Consider the following 23,558-nt stretch of genomic DNA (forward strand, 5'->3'; position numbering starts at 1 on the left):
CCCCTGCTGCTCTTCCAATTATTCAGACAACTTCTGAAACCCTGCCAGAGCCCCATGGCTCTCCCCCAGGGATGAGTTCCCACAGGGGAGTTGTCCCCGGCCCTAGTCAGTGCTGGAAGCTCCATCCCCTCTCCCTGCCCACTGCCCGGGACTGGGATCCTTCAGGGCAGCAGATCAAGGATGGTGGGCTTCCCTTGGAGAGGTGATGGCCAGGCTGTTGGCATCGACAAGTCCCAGGTACCATCCAAGGAGTTCTGCAAATACTGCTCCATTCAGTATATAGACTAATTACTTGCTGGGAAAAAAATGAGTAATTTGCCACAACAATATGTGGTCAAGGAAACCCAGAGTCTATGAGGTATCTGAGAAAGACCCGTCTGCTTCTGGGAAGGCACCAGGAGTGGCTCCATCTGCGTCTGCTGCCAAATCACTTTGGTTAATCCCACGCGCTTACTGATCTCTTTTCCTGCTTGGTGAGAACTCAAACAGCATCATTACAGTGGGTGCCAAACGAGTTGAGGGAATAAAAGGAATCATGAACGAGGGAATGCAAAGCCTCGAATCTGCACAGCCACCTCCCCACTCTGCAGGCATCTGTTCCCTCTCCTCCCGATGAGGCTCAGTTCCAACCTTTGGGAGAAAGGCACAGAAGCAAGTACAGAGACCAAAAATCAACCTGTGGGGGAAAGGACTTAAACAGACATTTCCCCAGAGAAGCTAATGGTTGATAAGCACGTGAAAGAGGCTTAACTCATTAGTCAACAGGGAAATCAAAACCACAATGAGATTCTGCTTCACACTCACTAGGATGGCTATAATATATATATATTTTTTAAGTAAATAGCAAATGCTGGCAAGGATGTGGAAATATTGAAACCCCCTGTATATATCTTGTGGGAATGCAAAATGGTACAGCTGCTGTGATAAACAGTTTGCTAGTTTCTTAAAATGTGAGATATAGTCTTACCATAGACCCAATCCTTTCCTAGGAATTCCACTCCTGAGTACCTACCCAAAAGAATTGAAAACAAGGATGCTTGTATGTGCACGTTCACTGCAGCATTATTTACAAAAACCAAAAAGTGAAAACCACCCAAGTAAACATCAACAGATAAATGGATAACAAAAATACGGTACATCCATTCAATGGATTATTATTCGGCTGTAAAAAGGAATGAAATTCTTATAGATGATACACTGTGGATGAACCAGAAAAAGTTATGCTAAGTGAAATAAGCTGGACACAAAAGGGACAAACATCATCTCATACTCAGAACAGGCAAATGAAATGTAGATAGCCAATACGAAAACAGAATAGGCAAATTCATAGAGACAGACAGTAGATTAGAGGTAGTCAGGAGCTGAGGGAGCAAAGACGGATGGGGAATACAAAATTTCCATTTTGGATGATGCAAAAGTTTTAGAAAGAGTACTAATGGTTACACAACATTGTGAATGTATTGATGCCACTGATTGGCACACCTTCAAATGGTTAAAATGGAAAATTTTATGTTATATATGCTTTACCACAATAGAAAAATTATTTTAAAAAAATCAACTTGCTCATCTGAGAGAGGAAGCAGTTTCAGGTTCTACTAGCATCCTGGCTCAATGCTCTTGAAAAGAAAATGGAGACATAAGCCTGGCTCCTGGACCAGCCCACAAACTTCAGCTTCTTTGCTCATCACCCAGTACAGGGTACCTCCTTCCATAAAAGCAGGGGAAGTTCAGCATCTCTACTACTGAGAAGTCTGCCCTGCCCCTACCACCCCTGGGGCAGGTGGCATTAGAGAGATGCCATCCTGTACCGGGAGCCACCCTCTCTCCACCTGCTACCTGGAAGGCCTGGGGCCATGTGTCCATATTTGCACAGAAGGTCTTGGAGGAAACCAAATGTCTAATTGCCCAGAAAATCTGGTGTTGGCAATTAGCAAACAAGCTATTATCAGCAGACAAACTATCCACCCCGCTGACTGCTTGGTTCTAATTATCCCATCACTCAGCCCTTCTCAGAGCATGGACCACTGGCTTGTAAAAGAACATGTGTTGGGCCACACCCAGAACACATGCCTTGGGCCCCAGGAGGACTCCGGGATATGTGAGGACAAGAATCAAAGATTTTTTTTTGGTTCTCCCAGTACCTCCTTCTATCTCCCTCCCACCCTGCTGCCTCTGGTTCAGTGGAAATAAATCATTTGACATGATCGCTCAGCCAGGCCTAGAGGCAATTGAACTTCACGGCTGTTCTCCATTAGAAATTAAAATGCAGCTACATTGTGTGGTGATTTAAAACTGATTTGCATGGAGAGTATGGAGGAGTAAGATCTTTATAGACATTTGCATATGAAGCACGCCCATATCTGTAGCCCTATAGATCCCAAATCAACGATAATTCACCAGTTTATGTGCATCGATCCACCACAGGAACATACAGAGTCTGCAGTGACGACTTTGTTCTCAAGCTAATATTTCTTTTAACTAGTTAAGATGTCAAAGGTGCTCAAAGATTCTTAGGGAAAAGAATATGGAAATGACTACTTTAGCCCCTGAGGGATGTGTTGTTTTCTGATGTGCTAATAATTCCAACCAATCTTTTTTTTTTTTTAACGTATTTCTTTTTAATTTGAGGATAATTGCTTTACAATGTTATGTGGATTTCTGCCATATATCAACATGAATCAGCCACAGGTATGTCTCCTCCCTCTTGAACCTCCCTCCCACCTCCCACCGCATCCCACCTCTTTAGGTTGTCACAGAGCACTGGGTTTCAGCTCCCTGTGGCACACAGCACATTTCCACTGGCTACCTATGCTTCAATGCCAACCAATCTTGAGAGCTTTCACTTAATAGGTGATTAAAAAGAAACACAACAGGGTCAGTGGAATATTATCTGTTGTTCTGTGGAGAACTGGCAGATCTAAGCTAATAGTACCCACTCTAGTACTCTTGCCTGGAGAATCCCATGGATGGAGGAGCCTGGTAGGCTGCAGTCCATGGGGTCACTAAGAGTCAGACACGACTTCACTTTCAGTTTCACTTTCACTTTTCACTTTCATGCATTGGAGAAGGAAATGGCAACCCACTCCAGTGTTCTTGCCTGGAGAATCCCAGGGACGGGGGAGCCTGGTGGGCTGCCGTCTATGGGGTTGCACAGAGTCAGACACGACTGAAGCGCCTTAGCAGCAGCAGCAGCAAGAGAGAGTTGATAACATGGAATGTCTAGCACACAAGGTACGTCCTGTGTATTCTGGCTACCAGTTAAACCTGGGCCATTATCTACAGTAAGAAACACCAACTGTCATTAATTGTGACCCTGTTTATGCTTCTCTGTAAAGCCTATATAATAACATCTGCCCTGAGATGCCTCCCACCTACACGATATTCCAGTTCAGTATACACGGAGTGACTTGGGCATTTCAGGAGCAGAGGAGAAAGGCAATGCTAAAAGTCTGACAAGAATAGAGAATTTTAGAGCGCAGGTTTGGAAGAGAGAAAGGAAACGGATGAAAATAAAACTGATGCCCATCTGCAGAGGTAGGGATAGGTGCTGGTAAAACAGATTAAAGAAAAAATGCTTTACCAGAAGTGTGGTCCAGGGCAGAGCCTAGGCATCTGGGAGTTCTAAGAAATACCTACTCTGCTGTTTCAACTAGATTAAACAGATCCTCAAAACATCTTCCATTTCAAGCACTAAGTACCCTGAAATGCAGTAACATAGAGGGATTTGATGATTTCAAATCATGGAATCAGAAAAACACAGACTATTTCAAGAATGCGAAGTACCAGCCATAGAATTAAGTGGAGGAGGAAGAGACCGGAAGCTTTCTACCACCAGAAAATAATCCTCAGGTCTTTTTGACATTAGTCATAGATGATTTACCATTACTTAGGTCATTTACCTACTCTGCATCTTTTTTAGTTTAGTGAATATAAAAATAAATCTCAGTTTTCCTCTAGAGCTCGTTATGCAGAGTGAAGCAAGTCAGAAAGAGAAAAACAAGTGTCATGTATTAATGCGTATATATGGAATCTAGACAGATGGTACTGATAACCCTATTTGCAGGGCAGAAATAGAGGCTCAGACATAAACAATGGACTCGTGGACAGAGCAGGGGTAGGACAGGGCGGGACGAACTGAGAGAGTAACATTGAAATACTGATATATACATTACCATATATAAAATAGGTAGCTAATGGGAAGTTTGCCACAGGACTAGAAAAGGTCAGTTTTCATTCCAATCCCAAAGAAAAGCAATGTCAAAGAATGCTCAAACCACCGCACAACTGCACTCATCTCACACGCTAGTAAAGTCATGCTCAAAATTCTCTAAGCCAGGCTTCAGCAATACATGAACCGTGAACTTCCAGATGTTCAAGCTGGTTTTAGAAAAGGCAGAGGAACCAGATAACAAATTGTCAACACCCGCTGGATCATGGAAAAGCAAGAGAGTTCCAGAAAAACATCTATTTCTGCTTTATTGACTATGCCAAAGCCTTTGACTGTGTGGATCACAAGAAACTGTGGAAAATTCTGAAAGAGATGGGAATACCAGACCACCTAATCTGCCTCTTGAGAAATCTGTATGCAGGCCAGGAAGCAACAGTTAGAACTGGACATGGAACAACAGACTGGTTCCAAATAGGAAAAGGAGTATGTCAAGGCTGTATATTGTCACCCTGCTTATTTAACTTATATGCAGAGTACATCATGAAAAAGGCTGGGCTGGAAGAAACACAAGCTGGAACCAAGATTGCTGGGAGAAATACCAATAACCTCAGATATGCAGATGACACCACCCTTATGGCAGAAAGTGAAGAGGAACTAAAAAGCCTCTTGATGAAAGTAAAAGTGGAGAGTGAAAAATTGGCTTAAAGCTCAACATTCAGAAAACGAAGATCATGGCATCTGGTCCCATCACTTCATGGGAAATAGATGGGAAACAGTGGAAACAGTGTCAGACTTTATTTTTGGGGGCTCCAAAATCACTACAGATGGTGACTGCAGCCATGAAATTAAAAGACGCTTACTCCTTGGAAGAAAAGTTATGACCAACCTAGACAGCATATTCAAAAACAGAGACATTACTTTGCCGACTAAGGTCCATCTAGTCAAGGCTATGATTTTTCCAGTAGTCATGTATGGATGTGAGAGTTGGACTGTGAAGAAGGCTGAGTGCCGAAGAATTGATGCTTTTGAACTGTGGTGTTGGAGAAGACTCTTGAGAGTCCCTTGGACTGCAAGGAGATCCAACTAGTCCATTCTGAAGGAGATCAACCCTGGGATTTCTTTGGAAGGAATGATGCTAAAGCTGAAACTCCAGTACTTTGGCCACCTCATGCGAAGAGTTGACTCATTGGAAAAGACTCTGATGCTGGGAAAGATTGGGGGCAGGAGAAGAAGGGGACGACCGAGGATGAGATGGCTGGATGGCATCACTGACTCGATGAACACGAGTCTGAGTGAACTCTAGGAGTTGGTGATGGACAGGGAGGCTTGGCATGCTGCGATTCATGAGGTCGCAAAGAGTCAGATACGACTGAGTGACTGAACTTAACTGCTTTATTGACTATGCCAAAGCCTTTGACTGTATGGATCACAATAAACTGTGGAAAATTCTTCAAGGGGACGACAGAGGATGAGATGGCTGGATGGCATCACCGCCTCGATGGACGTGAGTTTGAGTGAACTCCGAGAGTTGGTGATGGACAGGGAGGCCTGGTGTGCTGCGATTCATGGGGTCACAAAGAGTTGGACACGACTGAGTGACTGAACTGAACTGAACTGACCCGAATGGGAAGTTGCATATAACATGGGGAGCTCAACCCAGTGCTCTGTGACAATCTGGAGGGCGTGAATGGGGTGGGAAGGAGGTTCAAGAAGGAGGGGACATATGCATACCTATGGCTGATTTATGTTGATGTATCCCAGAAACCAACACAATAATGTAAAACAATTATCCTCCAATTTAAAATAATTTTTTAAAAAAGAAAAATAATGAAAGAGTATCTGTAACATTTTAAATAAATAAACACACGTGTTCCTAAGTTCACTCTTAAGTTATGACTCGGCCCCCAAAACATTCTTCAACCAAGTCACTTAAAAAATAATTTTTGCAGCAAAGAGGAATATATAAATAAATGAAAATATTTATGCAGCCAAGTAGAGGATATCAGTAAGTAAAAATTGGACTCAACCAACAAGTCTCCTGCCACAGGATTTTTTAGACCCCAAAGCAGGTGACAGAGGAGGAACTAGTTGAACTTGTGAGGTTAATACTCATCACTTGCCTTAACGGTGTAATAATTAAAATACAGGCTTCATCAGAGTTCCTGCTATAAAATGCAAGGCTGTAAAAGCCAGACACCTTTTTATTTGCTCCTGGCTCTAATGGCTTTAATCAAAGCAGATGCTCCTAAAATAAAAAATAGTCGACAAAAAACCTCAGGGACAGCCATAATTCATGAATGTGCTTGCTGTTCTCTGCTGGAGACATTAGTCAGCAAACGGCCGTGAGCAGAATCGTGGACTTTCTGAGATACATTAAATCGATCCTGCTCCATAAATACATTTTAAAAGATGAAGACAGAACCGTTGGGCTGACGTTATTTTACAAGGCTCCAGGCTCATACAAAATGACAGGTGGTCTCAAACAATGGTGACTCCCCAGATTTTTCAAACAGGCCTCCTTGCTAGCTTTCAGATTTATGTTCTATCACACAAATGCTGAACTTCCAAAGGGTTTTTAAGATCTAGTCCTTAAGATTGCTAAAACTGTGATATATATGCTCATTTCTTTTCTCCTGTAACAGTGAAACAACAGGTATTTGCTGACAATTGCCTAAAATCAGGCTCTTTGAAAAAAAAGCTCTCCCTTTCTTTCTCCTTATATCCCCTCCTTTTAGTATCATCTTTGAAAATTGATCAGTCCAAGGTCATGTGTAGGTTACTGGCAAATACCTTTTAAGAAGGAAAATAAAAATTTTTTATTACCCTGTAACAGACTGCATGGCTAGCTGAACTAATGCATTATTACCGTAAACTCAACTTCCATTTCAGTAAATAATTTATGGGTTTTTTTTTTTTAATCACCATGGTTGATGTTCAGAGTAAATGGAAATTTTATTGGTGTGAACCAGGAGACCCTCCAAGCTTCAAAGAACACTGAGTGTAAAATAGCTCCTCTCTAAATGCTGAATAATAATTACAGAAATAAGCATTTACAGTGGCAGAAAAAAACAGCATCAGGCAGTGTGGGCCTGCATCAACCCATCCTGACACTGAGCAGCATTTTCCAGTAACCCTCCCCGTCACTAAATGGTTGAGGAGATGAGATGCCCCAGTGAGAGAGACCTGAGCAGTGAGGTTTCCCCAGAGGCAGTGAGATCCCCAAGTTCCTGCAACCTCAGACCATGAGTGGGGCACAGTTCATAATTTCTCTCTTAACCACAAGTTCACAGGCACATGTGGAGCTGAGGAAATGCCTTATAAACCAACAAGCTTTCCTATTAATTTTCACGAATTATATGCGGCAACCTCATAGCCCCTGCCCACTAGGACCCAGCATTTGGAGAGGCTCCACCAGATCACCCCATACACAGTATTAAGATACTTCTGTCCACTTGGCTTCTCTTTCACAGACTCTGGGCTCATCTGGGCAAAGCCATGCCTTCTTTATCTCTGATTCCTCAGCTCATGACATGTTACAGGCACTCAGTATATGTTGGATGGATAAATGGTTTGATAGATGGACATATGGAAGAATGGATGGATGGATGGATGGGTGGGTGGGTGAGTGGTTAGAGGGTATGAGTGGTTAGGTGGGTGGGTGGGTGGGTGAGTAGATGGCTGAGTGGGTGGATGGATAGATGGATGATTGGGTGTGTAGATAAATGGATGGATAGATGGGTGGTTGTGTGGGTGGATGGATGGATGGGTGGATAGATGGGTGCTTGAGTGGGTAGACAGAGGGTGGATGGGTGGGTGGATATTTCTATGTGTGCCCAAAAGTGGACTCAGTGACAATCTATAGACTTAGAGGGCCACTGAGGTCTTTCCAATTGAGGCATCAAACATCGCCTCCCCTGGGTCAGGATATATTAGTAATTAACATGCTGAGTTACCCCCAACAATGTAGGCATACATGTGTGCATGTGTGACGAAATCCATCTCTCCTCAGATGTCCCCTTTGGTCAATGCAACCACCATAGCTCCCAGAAGGGGGATCTCCTAGATTACTCCTTCCCTTCTCACCGCACTCCCAAGCTCTGTCATTCCTACTTCTTAGCATCTCTCACCGTCATCCTTCCTCTGCAACCTCACCATCACAATGTTGGTCCAGACCCTGCTGGCCCCATATCAGGGTTCCCGCACCACCTCTCTCTGTCTCCCCACTCTGAGTCTCTCCATCCAAGTCAGGATTCTCTGCAGTCAGAGGCAGCTGGTCAGAGCTGAGGTCTGCTCACATTACTTGACCAGGCTAGGGCCTTCTGTTCCCATCCCCCACAGGATAAATCTAGCATACAGCTCGCACCCGGACCTTTAAAAGTCCACTCCACCACCCTCTGCAGCCTCATCTCCCTCCATTGCCCTCAGCCCTGACCCCATCTAGTCCTTTCACTTTTGTGTGGACTTTAAAGACTCTGAAACACGTGTGCTCTATCCAGCCTCCTGACCTTTGCACATACCATTCCCCTGCCTGGAGTGCACCCCACTTCCACCTCATCCTCCTGGGAACTCCCCCTCTGAAAGTCAGTCCCCTCTGTTTGTGGGAGAGGAGATTTCTCTGTTCTCTCCAAACAGAGGAGAGAGGAGCTTGCTCATCAGCACCTGGGGACTGACCGGCTAAACCCAGACTTGTGGACACACTAAGGGCAACAGCCAGTTTTCATCAGGAAATAAGTTACAAGGAGGAGGGGAAACTATAGATCAAAGGGTCTCAAACTCTGAAGTGCATCAGAATCAACTGGTGCACTTATTAAAACATATGTGCAGACCTCCCTCCCCTCAAAGTTTCTACTCTGGTGGGTCTGGAGATGCTGAGTAAAGGCATTTCTAATGAGTCAGCAGGCCATCTGGATCAGCCCCAGAAATAGACTGCCATAGCTTAAAAGAAAGACACAGCAACTCCAGTCACTGAAATGCTTGGGGCTTTAATGGACCATGATTCAGATGAACAACAAAATTTAAATGACAACTGGAAATGTAAAGACTGACCAGACACTGATAACATGAAGAAATTACTGCTAATGGTGGAATTATGTAATTTTTAAGAGTAGTTATCCACTAGCGAACCATTCTGAAATATTTACAGATGAAACAACACGATATCTGGGATGCTCATCAAAATAATACGGGAGGAGAGGGACAGAGATTAAATGATATTGGCCACAAACTGATAGTAATGGAACCTGGTGACAGATTCATGGGGGACCGAATACCTTATTTGCCCTCCTTCTGTATGCTTTAAACTTTGATAAAAGAGTAGGTGTTTTCATATACCAGTTTCATGTCCATCTCCCTCCTGCTGAGAGGGTGTGACTGATGTTTTTCTTATGCTGTGTTATCAGTGAAAGCACCTGGCCCATATACGGTAGGTGCTCCAGACATTTGTCAAGTGAATGAGCAAGGGAGTAAGAATATATGTTCACTTAAACCTAGTATGTGGACTTTAAAGGCCTAGGAATGTTTCAGACCCAGGTCACCAGTGGGTGAAGGGTACAGGTCCAGGTGGTTTCTCAGGAGCTGGGGCTGTGGGGACAGCCCTTGAAGGAGTCTGAATTTCAGCAGGTGCCACCCGATCCCCTTGCAGGCAGCAAAGCAGACGTCCGGCCACCAGCTGAGCGGCTGCCACTCTGAGGCGGGCTCCTGCCCAGCTTCAGGTACAAGGGCCTCCTAGACTGAAAGAAGCTCTGCAAGCTCAGGGTCTCAGAGGAGGCAGGGGCTGCCCCCTCACACTTCTGGGTCCCTCCACGCTCTGAGAAATCAAGAGCCGCCCCGTAGATAGGCAGGGTTTCTCCAAGCCCAGGACACACCCTCTGAGCTGTGCTCAGACTCGCTGGGCTCCCAAGCCTCCGTGAAGGCCTTGGCGTCTCCTCCCTCCGCCTGAGGAACGGCCAGCAGCGATGCCAATGCCGATGTCACCCTGTGACCCTTTGTGCTAAAAGAACAAACGCCAGAAAGGGAGGGGGTGTCCCGCGGGGAGGGGCTGCAGGCAGAGTGTCCTCCACGTTCAGGCAGAGCAGTCAGCCTGGGCCACAGGCTCGAGGGCCGTGTCTCCCCAGAATCAGGGCAGCTTGAGAACAGGAGTGACACTGAAGTTGGCTCCTTGGCCGCCGTTCTCAGATTAAAGTAAGGAAGCAAAATGGCTCCCGGTGAGGATGCAGAACACAGCGCAGCAGGTGGAGAGCCTGGACGCCGGCTTGTGAGCCTGGAGAAACGACCTCACCTTGCAGGCGCATCTTCTCTCCAAGAAGTGGGAATTCAGGTTCTCAGGGCCTCTGTCACTACTATCTCAATGAACAAACGAGGTAAACCCTTGGAAATAGATAACCACCGTCACTCACCATGAGCTGAACTCCTTCACGGAGTCAGATATTTACGTCTGGTTTTTTTTTTTTTTTTTAGGCTATTTTACAAGTTTATTAAACTCAAGTTATTAATTTGAAAGTATTAGAACACAAACTCAGAAATCTATTAGGAAAGCTGTCATGGTTGGTGCTCACTGAATGCGAGCTTCATGCCATGCTAAGAGCAGCTTTTAAAGGTGGCTCAGATGGTAAAGAACCTGCCTGCAATGCAGGAGACCCCGGGTTTGATCCTTGGGTCAGGAAGATTCCCTGGAGAAGGGAATGGCTACCCACTCCAGTATTCTTGCCTGGAGAACTGCATGGACAGACAGCCTTGAGAGCTACAGTCCGTGGGGTTGCAAAGAGCCAGACACGACTGAGTGACTAACACTTTCACTATGGGCTTCTCTGTAGCTCAACTGGTAAAGAATCCGCCTGCAATGCAGGAGACCCTGGTTCGATTCCTGGGTAGGGAAGATCCACTGGAGAAGGGATAGGCTACCTACTCCAGTATTCTTAGGCTTCCCTGGTGGCTCAGCTGGTATAGAATCTGCCTGAAATGCAGGAGACCTGGCTTCAATCCCTGGGTTGGGAAGATCCACTGGAGAAGGGATAGGCTACCCACTCCAGTATTCTGGCCTGGAGAATTCCATGGGCTATATAGTCCATGGGGTTGTAAAGAGTTGGACACAACTGAGTGACTTTCACTTAAGAGTTTTACAAGTGTGGCTGGAGGAAGCCTGGGCTTCCCAAGTGGTGTAAAAAACAAACAAACAAACAAACAAACCCTGCCTGCCAATGCAGGAGACATAAAAAATGTGGGTTGTGGGTTCAATCTCTGGGTGGGGCAGATCCCCTGGAGGGGTCATGGCAACCCACTCTAGTATTCCTGCCTGGAGAATCCCATGGACAGAGGAGTCTGGTTAGCTAGTCAGTGGGGTCCACAAAGAATTGGACACGACTGAAGCAACTTAGCACACACGCATGGAGGAAGCTTGCTGTTTAGGGGGCTGGAGGTACTGTCATCATTCCCACTCAATGGCTGAGAGACTAAGTATGGTCTAAAAGGTTAAGAAAGAAGCCCGCACTGTTTGGATGAGGCTCAAATGAATTCAGAGCTCACCACTTCCGAGCCTGTACCCCTGCACCCAGTACCAGGTCCCACACAGGTACTGTTTCTCTTGAAAGCTGAAACTACGAGAGAGGTGTAACCGTAAATCCCAATTTCGGAAGCAGGGGAAGTCAGGGGGTCACAATCACAGGGCATCTCCAAGCCCCAGCAGCTGTCTCTGCCTCCAGGCTCAGAAGACTACGTGGTTTGTCCCTCCTTGGGCTCCATAGCCTCATGGGGCTCTCCACTTCAAAAATAATAATTCTTCAAATGCAAATACCAGGGTGGGAGGAACTATGATAACCCAGAGGTTCAGAGTCAGGAAAGTCCAGCCTCAAGTCCTAGTACGGCTGCTTCCCAGAGACATGCCCTGAAATGAGCTACTGAGCCTCTTCAAACCTCAGTTTTCTCACCTGGAAAATGGAGAGGGGAGGGATCATGATAATGGTGATACATTGTGAGGATCACTGCCAAATAACACATGAATAAATGAAATAATGTCTATAAGACCTGGCGCATGGCATGTGCCTAAGTTATAAAAGTGAAAGTCACTCAGTCGTGTCTGACTCTTCGCGACCCAATGGACTATACAGTCCATGAAATTCTCCAGGTCAGAATACTGGAGTGGGTAGCCTTTCCCTTCTCCAGGGGATCTTCCCAACCCAGGGATTAAACTCAGGTCTCCCACATTGCAGGTGGATTCTTTACCAGCTGAGCCACCAGAGAAGCCCAAGAATACTGGAGTGGGTAGCCTATTCCTTCTCCAGCAGACTCAGGAATCGAACCGGGGTGCCCTGCATTGCAAGTGGATTCTTTACCAACTGAGCTATCAGGGAAGCTCTACCTAGATGGTATTTATTATCCTTTCCACCATCATCATCAAATAGGTCTAACAGCTGTTAAGAAAAAACAGCCATGTGCTTATACCAGGGGACAGGCAGAGCCCTCACTTATGCACAAGGGCAGCAAATGCATTTCCTTTACATCAGGCTTCTCTGGGCTTGTTAATCAAGGATAAAATGTCTCACCAGACAGAAACTTGGCAAACAGAACCTTCAGGAAAGCTCTTAATGATGGGAAACCTGAGGGCTTTGCTGCCATGGGTAAGGGAGACTGTCTGGCCCTGACTTCCCGCTCAGGCCATCTGCTCATCTCAGGGGCACTTTCAGAATAACCAAGGAGAACTTGGGAAGCCACGTGGTCCTTTTCACTGGGCAATTAAACTCAGGCCTTCTCGGCCTCTGTTGAGTTGGCCACAAACTTCATTAGGACTTTTTGTGACATCTCATGGAGAAACCCAAACAAACTTTTTAAGCAACTTAATACAACGAAGCACATTTTTGAACTGACCAGGTTAAAAAAAGAATCACTCTCCCACCAAGGAAAAGATTGCATTTGCCTGGGCACCTGGAAGGCCAGGGTTTAGACTTCCCCAGTTTCTATTGTAAACAGCCTTGGGACAGCTCAACCCACAGAGGCCGCAACACAGCTGGCACTGACTCTACTGAGACTAAAGCCAGGGGCAACAGCACTCCAGCTTGTTGGTCTCCCCTGGACAGGCATCATTCACCTCCCAGATGCTCACCGTCTGTCCCTGGGGAAGGGAGACGAGGGAGAAGCAGAATGGGCGGTAAGGTTTGATGAGACAGACAGCTGGTTCACTCCCCTTAGCTGAACCCTCTGATACAGAGAACCGTGCCACCTCCAGGCAGGGAGGACTGCCCTTAGCCCACTTGCTCCCCAAACCAGAACCCAAGCACTAACCTGCTGCACTCTGCCAGGGTCTGAGAGCTGAGATTTATGCACCTTACACACCCCTCTAAGGAGTGTATTGATAGAAGAAATGTCCCCAAACAGTGGCGCAGTTTGCGCCCTGCACAAAGGCACCCACCTTGGGGGAAATCTCTCAAGCAGGACTACATCCACCCCTGGGCAGGGGTGCCATTTTCTTACCACAAAGGGGCCCTCCAAAGCCATGCACTGAAGAGCTGTGTTGCCCAGAATGAACACCTTATTCTAATTTTTGCACCCAGAGCAGATCTATTTCTAATTCATCTAAAAGCACCATGAAAGGCAGCCATGGCACTTTATTCTCAAAAAAGGGAAGGAAATGCCTGGAAAGGTACTGAATTCCACATCCCTAGAGGAGTTTAAGTGGAAGCCAGGCAACCATTTCTCCATAGAAGATCAACAGAGGGTCAGAAAAAAAGGAATTGGGACTGGGGAGGAACAGATGCCAGGCTGTACAGATTAAGGCATTCAACCAAGATTCACTGCACACAGGCCTCACTGCCCGCTGGGAGCTGCAGAAGCTCTGTGGCACTGCTGTGAAGCTCAGGAGTGTTGGACCTGTTGGGACTGGTTCAAATCTCAGCTCAGTTACTTACTGATCTGTGTGTACAGCCGCATCCACTAAGTCGATTCAGTTGTGTCTGACTCTTTGTGACCCTAGGACTATAGCTCATCAGGCTCCTCTGTCCATGGGATTTTCCAGGCAAGAATATTGGAGTGGGTTGCCAAGGGATCTTCCCTATCCAAGGATAGAATCCATGTCTCCTGTGGCTCCTGCACTGCAGGCAGATTTTTTACCACTGAACCACCAGAGAAGCCTCTCCCTTTTTAACTAAACGCCAATTTTATATGATTGGGGGGGGGGGGGAAGGTGTGACTCTTCCCAAGATCCAGGGTAGATCCTGAGTAGTCTGAACCAACCATGGGAACCCCTATCCCCTTCCAATGATGGATGTGGGAATGGGTTTGTGACCCACCATTCTGGCTGATGGAGCATGAAGGGAAGTCTTGAAGCATGAAGCTTGGAGCATGAAGGAGGCTCCGGGGAAAGAAATGCCCTGACCCTCAATTGAGCCCAAGAGGCCAGCACCTGTGGCTGCCATCTTGCCACCAGCCCAAGATGCAGCCAGCATAGAAAGAACCTCCATTTATCCTTCGTGTGGGGGGCGGGGGTCTATGAGCTGCTGAATACCTGCTTTGGAGCCCACTAGATCTCTGAATTTCCCATTCATTGTGATAACTGATTTCCTCCTCTAGAAACAAGAAAAAGTCAGGTTTTCCATGCTTTGCAGCTAAAAACCGATTCATAGTGTGCAAGCTTGAACAATTAACTAAACTTCTCTGTGGCTCAGTTTTCCTTCCATATTAAACAGAGATAATAACTTTCACTTCCTGGAATTAATAAGAATTCAATAAGAATAATGCAGGTCAAGGTCTTAACAAGGTAACTATTATTCCTTATGGTGTCTCATTTTATCTTTACAAAAAACCCAGCGAGGTAAAAAATAGGTAGTTATTAGTCCCATTTAACAGCAGAGGAAACCAAGGCAGAGAGAGGGTAAGCATATCCCCCAAATCTCACAGCTAGTAGGTACCTGTCTCCAGTGCCCAAGCTCCTTCTCTCCACCACCTTCCAGTCCTGAGGTTCCATGACCCTAGGACTGGTCCAAACCTGTACCATTGGTAACTTGCAGCAAAGAGCAGTGAAAACTCAGAGCTCTGTGTGGAATGGGAATTTGGAGGGACTGCTAATGGATATGAGTTTCTTTTGGGCTTCCCAGGTGGTGCTAGTGGTAAAGAACCTGTGTGCCAATGCAGGGGACCTAAGAGATAAGGGTTCGATTCCTGGTTCAGGAGGATCCCTTGGAGATGGAAATGGCAACCCGCTCCACTATTCTTGCCTGGAGAATCCCATGGACAGAGGAGCTTGGCACACACGACTGAAATAACTGAGCATGCACACATGAGTTTCTTTGAGGGGTAAAGAAATTGGAATTTGATAGTGGGGATGGTTGCACAACCTTGTGAATATACTAAAACCACTGAATTGTTTTAAAGGTGAATTTTATAATATGTGAATTATATCCCAATTAAAAAAGAATCAGAGACCTGCAGGAAACCACCTTGTAAGGACAACTGTCCCCTAATTAGCCTGCCCTCAGGAGCACAGCGCTCCTTCCTGGGGTGGCATCAGCTGCTTCAGCTACCCTGACTGCCACTCCCTCCCTGGACAGAGGCCAACCTTTCTGACAAGGCAGGGTTCAGCAATTCTCCCGGGATGCCTGCTGACTACAGCCAGGCCGGGGGCAACAGCTGGCACTGGTCTGTCCCCAGACACCCCACTCTTTAGCAACATAAGAATGTGGGCACAGAGCAGGGTCAGTGCCCCATGTCACCGGCTGTGTCTTCACTTTTCCCCTAGATGCTCTGAAGCCGGCTGGCTAGACTCCCAAGGGCCAGGCATTCCGACAGAAAACTGCGGACAGAGGGCTTGCCGATGCTTCCCCTCAGATAAGCAGTTTCAAGGGATTCTAGAATAAACAGCAGGATAAGTGCCCAATATCCTGCAGCCACACTAACCCTTGACAGGAGTCACAGCCTCATCTTAGCAAGAGGGCCAAGTGCAGCGGAGTGAAAACAGTCTTCTGTTAATTATTCCCAAGTGCCTGTGGACTGGGCCTGGGTCCTGGGCTGAGCAGTACTCAGGAATCTGTCTGAGAAATTCCTGCTTCCAAAATATAAAGGAAAAGAGAAGAGAAAGACCACAAAAGGGCTCAAAAGAGCCCCTGGGGAGGTCCAGTATGGCCCCTCCACTGCAGCCCGAAGCAGGGCTTTCAAGGAGGCAACCAAATGCCCTCAGCACAGGCAGCCTGGCACCCACCCATCACAGACCACTCCTCATATGCTGGGTGAAGACTTCATGTCAGCTGGAGGGAGAGAAAGTCCTACCAGAGACCTTTTAAGACTAAGTGTGAACTCCCTAATTCTTATTTTATACAAAACCTTCACATGCACTGACATTCTCACAAAGATGGAATCAGTAAACCGGAACTTAGACTTTGCTAAATTAAGTTTACATGGCACAATTTCAAGAGTAACTATGCTTGAAAAGAGTTAAAATAGATCTAACTTCCACAGCAGTCACGGGAGATTTAAAAAGAGAAGAAGAAAGAAAAACTAGCGGACAATTCCCCTAGGACAGAATTTGCTCAGAAGTTTGTGTTAGTCGCTCAGTCGTGTCTGACTCTTTGCTACGGCATGAACTGTCGCCCACCAGGCTCCTCTGTCCATGGGATTCTCCAGGCAAGAATACTGGGGTGGGTAGCCGTTCCCTTCTCCAGGGGATCTTCCCAACCCAGGGATCGAACCCAGGTCTCCTGCAGTGCAGGCGGATTCTTTACCATCTGAGTCACCAGGGAAGCCCCGAAGAATATAAACACCAAAGAGTATAAATATTCTTCTCCCAAAGAACATAAAGACCATCTTAGGTACTTTTCCCAAGAATGAGGCTTACTTACTTCCTCAGGCTACTCCACAGAGCAGCAGGAAACCCTAAGCCCCAGGACCCAGAGGGTCCCCCAGAGCACCCCAAGACCCACATAAGGCCGAACAGCTATGATGACCTGGCAGAGCCTCCCCACCGAGACACCAGAGCCAGCTCCTGTCCCAGACCGAGCAGGTTCTGACCACGGAACTTTGATCCATTTTCTCGTATGAACTTAAAGCAAGTCAAATTATAATGAAAACAAAACAACAAAACTCCTGGTATGAATCGCTACAGCAGGGTAGGAGGAAGCACACCACAAAGCCCTGCTAATCCCCGTACTGCGCCCCCCACCCCCACCACGCTGTAATGCAAACGTGAGTCCTTCCAAACCCCCTCCTAAGCTGAGGAGGGGACAGCAAGCATCAAAACCATGTGAATCTCAGGAAATAATACACATATTATGTTTAGGGGCCATGAGGAGGCCACACAGAGGGCCCCAGATGCCAAAACACTCAGCTCCAACTCGGGTGCCCACACCCTAGTGCACGCCTGGTATTCGGGCCACGTGGCTTCCCAGGATCCCTTGTTCTACTCTCTAGCGCCTGGACAGGCAAGAACTGAGGGCTAAGGAATGGAACTTTGCACCCTGGCTGCTACCTATGGCTGGCCAGCTGCCCAACCTCAGGCTTAAGAAGCCATCCCACCCTCCACAAGCCCAGAGAGGTGTTTCTTGGCTTTCCATTGCTTCTGCACCAAGGCTCTGTCCCTCCCGGCACCCAGATCTGCTCACTGCATTAAGTCTAACCGTACGCCGTGACAGCTTCAGACTTCATCGTTATCTTTAACAGCTCTGTCTGGAACTCAGTTAGTCAGCGGCCACCTTCTCTTCAGAGCAGAATGGTCCAGATGCAGAGTGACCAGCGTGCCTCCCACTCCCCGCACATCCCCGCCCACTGAGCTGGAATGTCTGAGCACAGGGCAGTGACCTCCGGGAGGGGCCCACAGGAATGCCTGGGGCTGGGAAAGTGGCAGCTGGTCACAGGGACATCCACACAGCCCGTTCCCCACCCCTGCCCCCGCCTTGTCTCCCTGCCCCTCTCTCTCCACAGACCTAATCCAGGAAGATCCCCAAGGTGTGGCCACAAGCCTGGGGACAGTCTGAGCTAGTGAACGAGAAGACTTCCAGAAATTAACCGTGCAGCAGGGAAGCTGGCAGGGGCCACAGGGCATCACTTCAGCATCCCAGCAAGTCCATCAGCAGAGCAGACAAGGGCCCCAGCCCCTGTGTGCCTGCCCACACCCTCCCCTCCCCCGCCCACTGGGCTGCCATTCGTCTGGTCCAGCGGTTACACATCACAGGAGTATTTAATGTGTTAGGATCTGACTTTGAGTTTTCAGGCCACTACAGAGCAAGTGATTTCTATTTAAATGTTATAATTAAGAGCACTGGAAACTTCTATCTTGCTCATGAACTCTTTATTAGACACTATGGTGAGTGCCATGGGGGACTGAGGTCAGAAGGGGCAGGCCCAGTACGGTGAGGTTCAACTGGCCTCTTGAGGGGCAAATTTGCTGAGTGGGAGGGAGCTCTAGGCAGAAGGAAGAGCACAAGCAATGACACAGCGGTGGAGAGCTTCCCAGAGGTCTTGCACCCTGCCTCCAGGCTGCCCCCCCGACTGCATCACAACCACCAATCTCATCAGGTTACTCCCAGCCTCAGGCACCTGCCCTGGCTTTCCTCTGCCCTTCGTATCAGACCTAACTCTTTAACCAATCAGACAGCTCCATTAGCCCCTCATCACTGCCTCCCCCATCATGACAGCCCCCAGACAACCCCTGCACCAGCTGGGCTGTGTTCTCTGCCATCTGGGAAGCCATCTGCCATCCCCCCGGCCCTCTTGTGCACCTGTGTGCAGGGAGAAAAGACCCCCACTAACCTTCCCATAGGAGTAGCTGACCCTCGTGGCTGCCCTCCAACCAGGCACAGCTTTGAGCTACTCTTCCAGGGGTGGGAAATGGGATCAAGGTCACAGAGTTAGCTGGGCTGAGAAAGAACACCTGGTTCCACCCTCACCAGCTCTGCCACAGACAGGACTCTGCCCTGGGCTCAGTTTCCACAGCTGCAAGCTGGGCTAATGACCACTCCCCATCACAGGGCTATGTGGAGACCACTAGGGAAGGCCTGTGAGAAAATGCCAGCCCCAAGCTGGGTGCGGATCAGGAGTGTGTGTGTGCTAAGTCACTTTAGTCCTATTTGACTCTTTGCGACCCCATGGATTGTAGCCCGCCAGGCTCCTCTGTCCATGGGATTCTCCAGGCAAGAACACTGGAGGGGGTTGCCATGCCCTCCTCCAGGGGATCATTCCCAACCCAGGGATGGACCCATGTCTCTTATGTCTCCTGCACTGGCAGACAGGTTCCTTACCACCAATGCCACCTGGGAAGCCCCCAGAAGCACAGGCACACCCATCATCCCTGGGGCCAGGGCACACACCTGCTGGCTGAGGTTCTCCGCCTGAGAGCCACTAAGCCGCCTGCCCTGGACCAGAGGAGGCCCTCCCCCACCACGTGTGCACCCCAGAAACCACTGCAGGCAAGCGAGGTGGCCAGCCGGGCTGAGCCACGCTTGTGCTTCACAGCCCCAGCATTTCTGCTTGAGCTGACCATCCCCACCCTATGAGCCAGCAACTCCATCACCAGGACTCTACCCAAGAGAAATGAGTCTGTGTACACATCCACCAAAGGATCTGTTCCAGAAGGTTCACAGCAGGCTTTTCATCATTACCAAAACCCGGAAACAATCCAAACATCCGTTCACAGAACAGATGAACCAAGTATGGTGTGGCTGTACACTGAAATACTACTTAGCAATGAAAAGAGAGCACAATCCAATACACCCAGCAACACGAACAAACCTCAGAAGCACTGTGTTGAATGGAAGACCTTGAACATGAAAGAACAGAGGCTCTAAGCTTCTAATCATATGAAGTTCAGGCACATGTAAAGTGAAAGGTGTCATCATTAGAACAATGGTTAACTCACAGCAGAGATAGACAGAGACTGGAATGGGGCATAAGAGAACTTTCTAGAATGATGAAGATGTCCTCTGTCTTGCCTAGCATGCCAGTTATGCAGTGTATCTGCCTCCTATTGCTGCTTTCAAAAATTATCACAAACTCAGTGACTTCAAACCAGACAGTGCTGGAGGTAAGAAGTCTGACACAGGTCTCACCAGGCCAAAATCAAATAGGACTACATTTCTCCTTCTGAAGGTTCCAGGGGAAAATCCATTCTATTGCCTTTCCCAGCTTCTAGAGGACACCTGCGTTCCTTGGATTGTGTCCCCTGGCTCCTTCTTAAAAGCCAGCAGCATAGCACCTCCTAATCTCTGACTCTGACCCTCCTGCCTCCTCTTTTATGTATAAGGACCCTTGGGGTTACACTGAGCCCACCCTGATAATCCAGGACAATCTCTCCTTCTCAAACCCCTTAATGGAATCACACCTGCAAAGTCCCTTTGGCCGTGCAAGGTACCACATGTGAATGTCCCGGGGAGTAGGACATGGACATCCTGAAGGGCCATCACTGGGCTCATCACGCGAGTACCAGTTCAGTTCAGTCACTCAGTCGTGTCCGACTCTTTGTGACCCCAAGGACTGCAGCGTGCCAGGTCTCCCTGTCCATCACCAACTCCCAGAGCTTGCTCAAACTCATGTCCACTGAGTCGGTGATGCCATCCAACCATCTCATCCTCTGTTGTCGTCCCCTTCTCCTCTTGCATTCAGTCTTGCCCAGCATCAGGGTCTTTTCCAGTGAGTCGGTTCTTGGCAACAGGTGGCCAAAGTATTGGAGCTTCAGCATCAGTCCTTCCAAGGAATTTTCAGGACTGATTTCCTTTAGGATTGACTGCTTTGATCTTCTTGCAGTCCAAGGGACTCTCAAGAGTCTTCTCCAACACCACAGTTCAAAAGCGTCAATTCTTCGGTGCTCAGCTTTCTTTACAGTCCACCTCTCACATCCATACACGGCTACTACTTGTGTATACCACACAAGTATATGGTGTGTGTATATATATGTGTGTGTGTATGTATATAAATATATATGTGTGTGTGTGTGGATAAAAACCCATGAACTGCACACTTAACATGTGTAGGGTTACTGTATGTAAATTATACCAATAATGAAAATAAACAGCATACAAGAAGGACACCTGTAACCTGGGCTGTGGGGGTTACATCTGGGCATGGCATTGCCGGCACCATCTCACTTAATCTTCACACCTGCCCTGCATTATCAACTGCTTTCCAGAAACCAAGGCATGAGGAGATAGAAAACTTTGCTTGCAGCTGGAAGAAGGCAAAGGCAACTTGAATGCAAGCTCTGTGTGCCCCCCAAGATCACCGAAGACACCCAGGGATCCAGAGGGTGGAACTAAGGGGAGCGGTTGTCCTTTGATGACCCCCTCTTACTTACATGTGGGTACAAGAACATTCCCCCAACTCCACCCTAAGGAAAACCATGTGAGTGGGGTGAGAAAAGAAAACTCAAGATAGGGACTGTAGAGGTGATGGGAGGCCCACACTGGGGACCCCAAGTGTGGTCCAGAGGGTCAGCCGTGCTTTAACTCTACCCAACGGAAGAATCAGAAATCCAGGTGGCTAGGTGAAATCTCTCATGCATTCTACAACATTTTATTTATTTTTTTACTTTTGTTTGCGCTGGGTCTTTGCTGCTGCGTGCGGGCTTTCTCTAGTTGCAGCGAGTGGGGCCGACTCTCAAGTTGCAGTGTGCTGGCTTCTCACTGTGGTGGCTTCTCTTGTTGAGGAGCATGGGTTCCAGGGCCTGGGGGGCTTCAGGATCAGCAGTTGCGGCTCATGAGCTCCACGGGCTCAATAGTTGTAGCACAGAGGATTAGTTGCCCCGTGGCATGTGGGATCTTCCCAGACCAGGGCTCAAACCCGTGTCCCCGGCATTGGCAGGTGGATTCTTAACCACTGGACCACCAGGGAAGTCCCTCTCCTTCATTTTAATTATAGGCGATGAATTCAAATGAATGAGCAAACCTTTGTCCACAGGTGGCACACGCCATTGTGCCCTTCCTACCTGCTCCTCAAGGCTCACCAGCAAGCAGCAGCCTCATCCCCTAGAACTCTCTACAGGGCGTGGGCACCTGCGGGGAAACTGCCAGACGGACACAAAGCTGCTTCTATGAGACGGGGCCTGACTGCTCCTAAGGGGGCCCACCAGGCTGCTGCAATGAGGCCTCCTGCCCGTGCAGGACACACACTGCAGACGCGACAAGGGGCCCCACTCCCGAGGTCCCTGCTGCTCCTGCCACTAAGGCACCCCCAGAAAGAAAGACTCTCAGGTGTGTCTGCCTTTTTGCCAGACGCCCACCTGACAGCACCTTGCTATCTGGGCTCCGGGTCACCTGTGTCCAGGTTCAGACAGCTCTGCTGAGCCACCCACAGCCCAAGCCCTTCAGGCAGCACAGCCCTGAGCTCTAAGAACAGAGAGCTCGGTCACTTTTCCAGAACCCTTGCCCCTCGTGCCCATGCAGAGCCTGCACTGGGGCAGTGCCCAGCCCCTCTTGCTCCCTGGATGATTGGTGAAAGGGACCCCAAGGGTCTTGTGGAGCGGTTTTCTGGTGGCTGGAGGCAAAGCACGTGAGGGAGTGTTAGAGAAATTATCCAGGACAAGGATTTTTGAAGAATACAAAAATCCAAGTTCAGAAACCATCAGGTCCACCACCCGCTCTCTCCCCATGGAGTCTTAACCAAGAAACATATCCTTTCAAGCCTCTGTGTCCTCATCTATAAAAGAAGGATAACACCCCCTTCCCCACGGAGCTGGGTTTTGTGAAAGCTCGTCTATTGGCTCTGTCTCGCGTGAACTGGCAGCTCTGAGCACCAAGGGGTTAACCGGGGCTGCCTGTGGGCGTATGGTCCTGGCTGTTTCCGCCTTTCATCCTTTGGATTCGATTTTCCATGATGAACGTGTAATGCTTTTGTTAGGAGAACCAAACTTATCTTAGTTTTTTCCCAGTCTCTGTCCAAGACATCATGCTGCTGCTGCTGCTAAGTCGCTTCAGTCGTGTCCGATTCTGTGCGACCCCATAGATGGCAGCCCACCAGGCCCCCCTGTCCCTGGGATTCTCCAGGCAAGAACACTGGAGTGGGTTGCCATTTCCTTCTCCAATGCATGAAAGTGAAAGTGAAGTCACTCCGTCGTGTCTGACTAGTAGCGACCCCATGGACTGCAGCCTACCAGGCTCCTCCATCCATGGGATTTTCCAGGCAAGAGTACTGGAGTAGGTTGCCATTGTCTTCTCCGCAAGATATCATGAGGACAGAGATGTTGGGGGTGGGGTTGGGGGGGCAGTAAGCAGGGTGCGAGGCTGGCTTCCGCCTCCCTGGGGGCCCTGCTGCTCAGCCTAGGTACTCAGTACTCCTGCACAAATTCTCACCTACTCCTGTTTCCCACAACAGGACCCCAGCCTCCATCAGCTCACAGTGATCACCCGGTTCCCACACTCTGGGGGCCACTTTCTGTCTGGCGAATCTCCCCATTGACCGCATGGGGTAAGCTTTATCTCCCAGCTCC

General features: G+C 48.3%; 1 protein-coding gene across 2 annotated transcripts in view; it reads right to left on the reverse strand.

The window, feature by feature from the left end:
- HSPA12A (heat shock protein family A (Hsp70) member 12A) overlaps window positions 1–23,558 on the reverse strand; it is a 178,037-nt gene that overhangs the window by 34,709 nt on the left and 119,770 nt on the right. The window lies entirely within an intron of this gene.

The sequence above is a fragment of the Ovis aries genome, chromosome 22 (genome assembly GCF_016772045.2).
Source record: "Ovis aries strain OAR_USU_Benz2616 breed Rambouillet chromosome 22, ARS-UI_Ramb_v3.0, whole genome shotgun sequence".
NCBI lineage: Eukaryota > Metazoa > Chordata > Mammalia > Artiodactyla > Bovidae > Ovis > Ovis aries.